General features: G+C 39.8%; 1 pseudogene; it reads right to left on the reverse strand.

Moving 5' to 3' along the window:
- Positions 1–3,470: 3,470 nt before the first annotated feature.
- LOC102743551 (cilia- and flagella-associated protein 276 pseudogene) lies at positions 3,471–5,077 on the reverse strand (annotated as a pseudogene).
- Positions 5,078–6,689: the final 1,612 nt, after the last annotated feature.

Consider the following 6,689-nt stretch of genomic DNA (forward strand, 5'->3'; position numbering starts at 1 on the left):
GGGAGACTAGGACAACATCATACACTAGATTTAGAGTATATTTTGGTCTGCTAGAAGAAACTGTATCCCAAAATTTTAAAGAAAGAAAAACTTATATGTATACAAATAAATAAGGTTAAATACAATGAAGAGATAGAATCTAACTGTAAAAATGAAAAATTTAAAAAGATTTTTAAAAAGGGATTGATAAGATATTGGTTGAAAAAGGAAAGAAGAAAAATTCAACTAAAAAATAGAAAAAGAAAAAAGAAAGAAAATTTTAAAAATTAACTTTGAAAGACTAAAGCATCATGGGAAAAAAGCCATGAATTCTATGTGCTGTATTCCCCTAGTGCTGGGGTTTTGTCATTCTCATTGATCGGTAAACTTGGTCCTGGCTGGATGTTCTTGCTGATCTTCTGGGGGAGTGGCCTGTTGCAGTGATTCATAAATGTCTTTGCCAGAGGCAGAATTGCACTGATCTTATCAGGGGCCAGGCTAAGTAATCTGCTCAGGTTTGCTCTCTGTAGGTTTTGTTCCCTGAAAGCTTTCCATACAGTTTGGAGGATGAGAGTGAAATTGGTGGCCTTTCAATCTCTGGTCCCAGAGGAGCCGAGAACTTGGGGCCCCACTCCTCAGTTTGCCCTCAGAGAAAAGCAGTTACTCCTGTCTCCCTGGTCTCTGGCTGTGCTCTGTCACCCGGCCTGTGGCCCAGCGTTTCTATCTCTGGCACACGACCCTGTTTGGAGTCTCCAAACCTAGCAGATTCCTGTGGTGTGCTCACGCCCTGCTCCTCCCAGGGGAGGAAGGAGAGTCTCCCTGGATCTGCTGCTTTTTGGGTCCCTGCTCGAAGAGCAGTGGCCCAACTGTTCTGTGGATCACAGTTTATGGCAACTGCGAGCTGAGAGCCCACTCCTCGGCTCCATCTTTGCAGCCAGCTTCCCCGCTCCAATAGCTGGGAGCTCTGCCACACTCAGGCACCCCCAGTCTTTCTGTGACCCCAAGGGTCCTGAGACCACACTGTCCCAAAGAGGGTTCCACCCCCCACTTAGCCACTGGAGTGACGTCCCTCAGGGGAGCAGACTTCTACAAGTTCTGATTTTGTGCTCCGCTGCTCTATCATTTGCTGGTAGCCAGTTGACAGAGGTTCCCTTCCTCTGCAGTCTGTCTTCCTGAATATTGCCTCGGATTCACTTCTTTGCACGTCCTGCCTTCCAGAAAGTGGTCGCTTTTCTGTTCAGAGAGTTGTTGCTATTCTTTTCTTTGATCTCCTGTTGAGTCTGTAGGTGTTCTGAATGGTTTGATAACTATCTGAATGGTTTGATAACTATCCAGATAACTATCTGAATGGTTTGATAACTATCCAGCTGAATTCCAGGGACCATACAAAATTTAGGTCTCCAACTCCTCTTCCATCTTGCTCCTCCCCATCCTGATTACATTTTTTAGGATAATTTTCAAGAACTTAATTTTGTTGGCCACAAAGCTATGAACCTACTTTAGGCCTCTAATGTGTTCTGACAAGTTTTTCCAGAAACTCTTCATAAAATTTTGAGAATTCCTGACTTATCACACTCTTCCCAACTCTACTATTAATTTTCAAAACTAATCAGTTTTAAAACATTACCAGTTTTGCAAGTGCAAAGTAGTATGCCACTTATAAATATCCTTGATATTATAATGTCTCATAAGTAATTTATTGTTGGGTATTATATTTTTATTTTTATTGAAGGAGCCAAATATATTTTTAAAAATTGTAATACATTTAATATTTCCTCATTGTTTTCTTCTCTGTGTTTTTTTAGTCTTACTTATGTTTTCTTTCTTGGAGATTTGAAAGGTATTTATCTACCTTAAATTTATGACTGATTACCCTGAAAGTGTTTGAACATATATTTATCTACATCTTTAGTACTGTAAAAATGAAGGATAAATATTTGAATTCCTCTTTCTCACCTTTAGAGGATGAGGAAATTAGTGTGTTTTTTCTTATCCCAGCTTCTCCTTATCCTCATCATTCCAGCTTCTGTTAACATCCTGGAGTTTTTTCTTTAAAATGATTTAAAAATTACTGTTTTTACATCACTTATCTGCTCTTTCAGGAATTATTTTAAGATTTGAATTTAGTTTTTGTTACAACTAACAAAACTAGTTAGTTTTGTTAAAATAACAAATGTTAAAATAAAAGTATTACATCTGCCACTTAGATTTTAACTTTATGGTTTCAATGTTCATTTTTGAAGGCTTATTTAAAGCATAATTTCTGCATTGAATTTTTATTAAATTAAATGATATCAAATTGCATTATATTGGAATTTCCATTCAAGTCTTAGCTGGAAAATAAGTTCAATTAAAAAAAAAAAAACCTGTGAGTGGTTTATAATCTGTGACCATGCACATGTAAGAATGACTTTTTGATTTTTTTGTGCATATGAATAACAAATTATTTGGGATTCAAATTTTTTAGTCAAAAAACTTTTTCTCCGAAAGCCTCTGTTGCTGTTGCTTCACAGTTTTCTGACATTTAGCAAAAAAGAGGACACCCTGCTGGTTTTTGTACATAATTTGTAGGATTTTTTTCCTATGTCTTTATAATTTAACAGTATTATAGAACATCTTGGTGTGGTGTTTTATCATTATTTTGCCTCTTTTCTTTTTTAAAGATATTCTTTATTTATTTGAGAGAGAGAGAGTGAACGTGAGAGAGTGTACAAGTAGGGGGAAGGGCAGAGAGAGAGGGAGAGCACAGGGAGCCTGATGTGGAACAGGGAGCCTGATGTGGAGCAGGGAGCCCAATGTGGGGCTCGATCCCAGGAACCTGGGATCATGCCCTGAGCAAGGCAGGTGCTGAACCGGATGAGGAACCCAGGTGCCCCACCTGATACTTTAAATGCAAGTCTTCGCATATTATTTTTGTAATGATTTCCTCTTCTTTTTTTTTAAAAAATATTTTATTTATTTATTTGACAGAGAGAGACACAGTGAGAGAGGGAACACAAGCAGGGGGAGTGGGAGAGGGAGAAGCAGGCTCAATCCCAGGACCCTGGGATCATGACCTGAGCTGAAGGCAGACGCTTAACGACTGAGCCACCCAGGTGCCCCTGTAATGATTTCTTCTTTAGGTATAACTATAATTCTCATGAGTGATTTATCTTCTCTGTCTTTTACTTCTTCATTCCCATTATTTGAATACCTTTGTCCTTTTCCTGTACATTCTTGGAAAACTTCTCAGGTTTGTCCTTTATAAGCAAAGATTGTGTTTTTAATCACAGTGCTAAACCTCTTTTTACTTTCAATGAAAATGTTAATTCTCCTATTGCATTTTGTTTCCTTGTAGTCTTTATCTCACACAACCCATTTTCATCTCATGACACTTTAATCTCATTATTTCAATTTTTTCTTTTAATAGAGGCATGCCTGCTTGGTCATGGTTTCTGATCTCTGATGGATACAGAAGAAATTCCAACACCAATGTAATTTCCAGGGACACCTTATTCTCAGTGGGCCAGCAGGAGCTTTTGCAGGTGAGTCTTGGTTGCATGTTTTAATACCAAAGATTTGAATCTTTGATCACTTTGAACAAGTCTATTATCTCCCATGTTCTAAAACAGTTTTTCAACCTTGACACTATTGGTATTTAGGCCCCATAATTCTTTGTTGTCAAGGGCTGTCATGTGCATTGTCGGATGTTTAGCAGTACCCCTGGGTCCTACCCCCTAGACACCCATAGCAGGCATGCTACATGCCCCAGCCCACTCTTCAACCCCCATATCTCTAGACATTGCCACATGTCCCCTGGGTGCAAAATTGTATCTGGTTGAAAACCACTGCTTTAAAGGAACTTTGCAAAATTAAACTCAATTTAAGAAAGAAAAAAGATCACTAAGTAGGATAGAGATCAAAATAAGTAAAGAAATCACAAAAAGACATACTTAAAAAGATTTTTTTTTTAAAGATTTTATTTATGTATTTGATAGAGAGAGACACAGCTAGAGAGGGAACACAAGCAGGGGGAGTGGGAGGGGGAGAAGCAGGCTTCCTGCAGAGCAGGGAACCCGATGTGGGGCTCGATCCCAGGACCCTGAGATCATGACCTGAGCCAAAGGCAGACGCTTAATGACTGAGCCACCCAGGTGCCCCCTTAAAAAGATTTTAAAGCAGCACTTATGTTCACAGAAACAACTTGGTGTTTCTAAGAATGGCAGTAGGTCATGAATGCTCAAAGTGGTAGATAATTCTGTGAATAATGCTATTAGTCAGATAATTACATGACAGCAAAGACAGCAAGAGCTGAGGAATAACAGCCAGGCCACTGTTCCCATCTTCGTTGTGGGACTGACATGGATCTAAAAACCAAAAGGACAATAGTCCCATAGATAAATCAGTATTCTGTCCCAGGACATGAGTTCTAAAAGCAAGATAGTACAGTACATTTCAGTGTCTCCAGATACTCTGAAAATTAGGGACTGAAGGAATGTGGTGGGTGCATGCGATTTTTTTTTCCCCCAGCACAATTCTATTTAATGGAGGTGGGCAGCAGGATGTTCCACTATGATTAATTTAGTCCAGGGACCTGTCAACATTAGGTAGAGAAGAAGCCACCATCATTCTTTCGGGAGTAGCCTCCACTGGTGGCTGCAGTGTGAGGGGACACTATGGATCCCTGGATGCTGTGGATAGACTCCTTTTTAGGGTTGATCCAGTGTCTGATGTTAGCTCGGGAAGTGATGGAAGGTGGCGGAGGAGGGAGTAAAAATTCTCCAGGGAATTGGGTCTTGATGATTCCATGGGTATCCTGGGTGGTCTCCTGGTGTAAGAGTATTTCACTTTTGTTCTTGAATGTCCCTGTGTGGTGGTTGTACAAGGCTGTTAAGTGGAAATCCAGGTCATCCTTTAGTATCTCAGGATCAAAAAAATAAACATCCCACCTCATGGAGGTGATTGTGGGAGTTGAGCTGAGCCGACTCCAGGGTTCCTGTTGCTGAGCAAGGTGAGCTGGGTTTTTACATGGCAGTTTCTTGGAAGCCAGGAGTTTTCCCTGGAAGGTATCATCGTTATCCAATGTAGGGTGCTGGAAGGGGTCTCGGGTGAAAGGCATGGTAAAATGCGAAATGAGCTGCTGGTGTGAGGGCTGGGAAGCCTGCACAGCCGCACACCAGTGCATGTGATTTTTAATGAGCAGTGCAACATGACATGAGTCATTTATATCATTTGATGTAAGTTAGTGTTTTTTCTAGGCAAAACTTTTATGTTTTCATAGCAATGTAATCTGAGGCTCACCCCATTTGAAATAGGTTTCACTGTCTAGAAAAGAGTTTATTGTTTAAATTTAACCAGACAAACAATATGATACAACTAATATGATTACATAATTTTTTGGCAAGTATTCTGCATTTTCTCCTTTTAAATTTAAAGGCAATTATTGGCACAGACTTAATTATACTGTCATTTAAATGAATTTGTATCTATATTGGAATGGGTTCAATATACCACTATGAAATGTGTTTTTGCCATTGTTTTCTTTACTGTCCTTGTTCAGAAAGAAAATGACTAATGTCTTCTGGTAATAGCAATTGCAGGAAAAGATGGTTGATGTAGCAACAGAATCCTTCATGAACAACATTCAACTTTTTCTGGCACAGCCTTTTTTTCCTCCTAAAGTCTGTTTTGCTTGAATAGTTTAATTGTGTGTAAAACATTGTCCAAATTTTAGATTTTGGGCAAAATAATCAAAACACTGCATAATGGTTGCTATTCCAATAATGAGTGCCTACATATTTGTCATCAGCCAAAACGTGTCTGTGAATGCAAAGAAATTATGAATCTTAAAACACTAAAAGGGAGTTCAGAAAAACTTTTTTTTTTCCATTTGAAACTATATTTTGGAGGTCCCTGGGTCACTCAGTCATTTAAGCATCTGGCTCTTGATTTGGCTCAGGTCATGATCTCAGGGTTGTGAGATGGCACCGCGATGGTCATGGAGCCTGCTTGAGATTCTCTTTCTCCCTCTCACTCTGCCCCTACTCCACTCCTCCCCAACTAACCCCTGCCCCTCCCCCATTCATGCATGTGGTCTCTCTCTTAAAAAGAAAGAAAAGAAACAGTATTTTGAATAATGTAGATTGTCAATATTCTTACCATGAACAAAAAGCCCTTGCATTTTTGGCAAGCTAAAAGAGTATAAGACAATGAACCGGAGGAAGAATTCTTTGGCCTCCTTCCCATTCCCCCTTACCTCCATCAGGAAGCAAAGCCAGATGGTGTAGGAGCCTGAGGCATCAACTATGGAAGTCCTACAGGCATCTGCTTGCCTGCAAAGTATTTTGGTCTTTGACCAAAAGGTGCATTAAATAGGCCTATTCCCCTTACCCCTACCTCATGAGTATAGTTTCTCTTACAGTACCCTTTCGCCATTCCTCTGGAGAGGAGTTGACCAGGGAAAATACACTCTCAGTTTTGGAGTCAGTTTCTAGACAAATCCTCACTGAAGAGCCACACAGTCCTCTGTGCACCTGGGGAGAGGTGAGGGTTAGAGACCTCTATATTAATAGCAAATGCAGCCCCTGCTGTGCCTTTGGCTTTTCAAAGGACCTGTAATGACTGGATACAGCCTGCATGATTGAAAGCGCATCTTTTTATCTTAAAATTGAGAGCTACTTTTCTTAGAATTGCTAGATTCCCATTATAATGAAAGACTTCTATTTTGGTTT

This window comes from Leptonychotes weddellii, unplaced genomic scaffold (genome assembly GCF_054177405.1).
Source record: "Leptonychotes weddellii isolate Sample4059 unplaced genomic scaffold, ASM5417740v2 HiC_scaffold_11647, whole genome shotgun sequence".
In the NCBI taxonomy this organism is placed as follows: domain Eukaryota; kingdom Metazoa; phylum Chordata; class Mammalia; order Carnivora; family Phocidae; genus Leptonychotes; species Leptonychotes weddellii.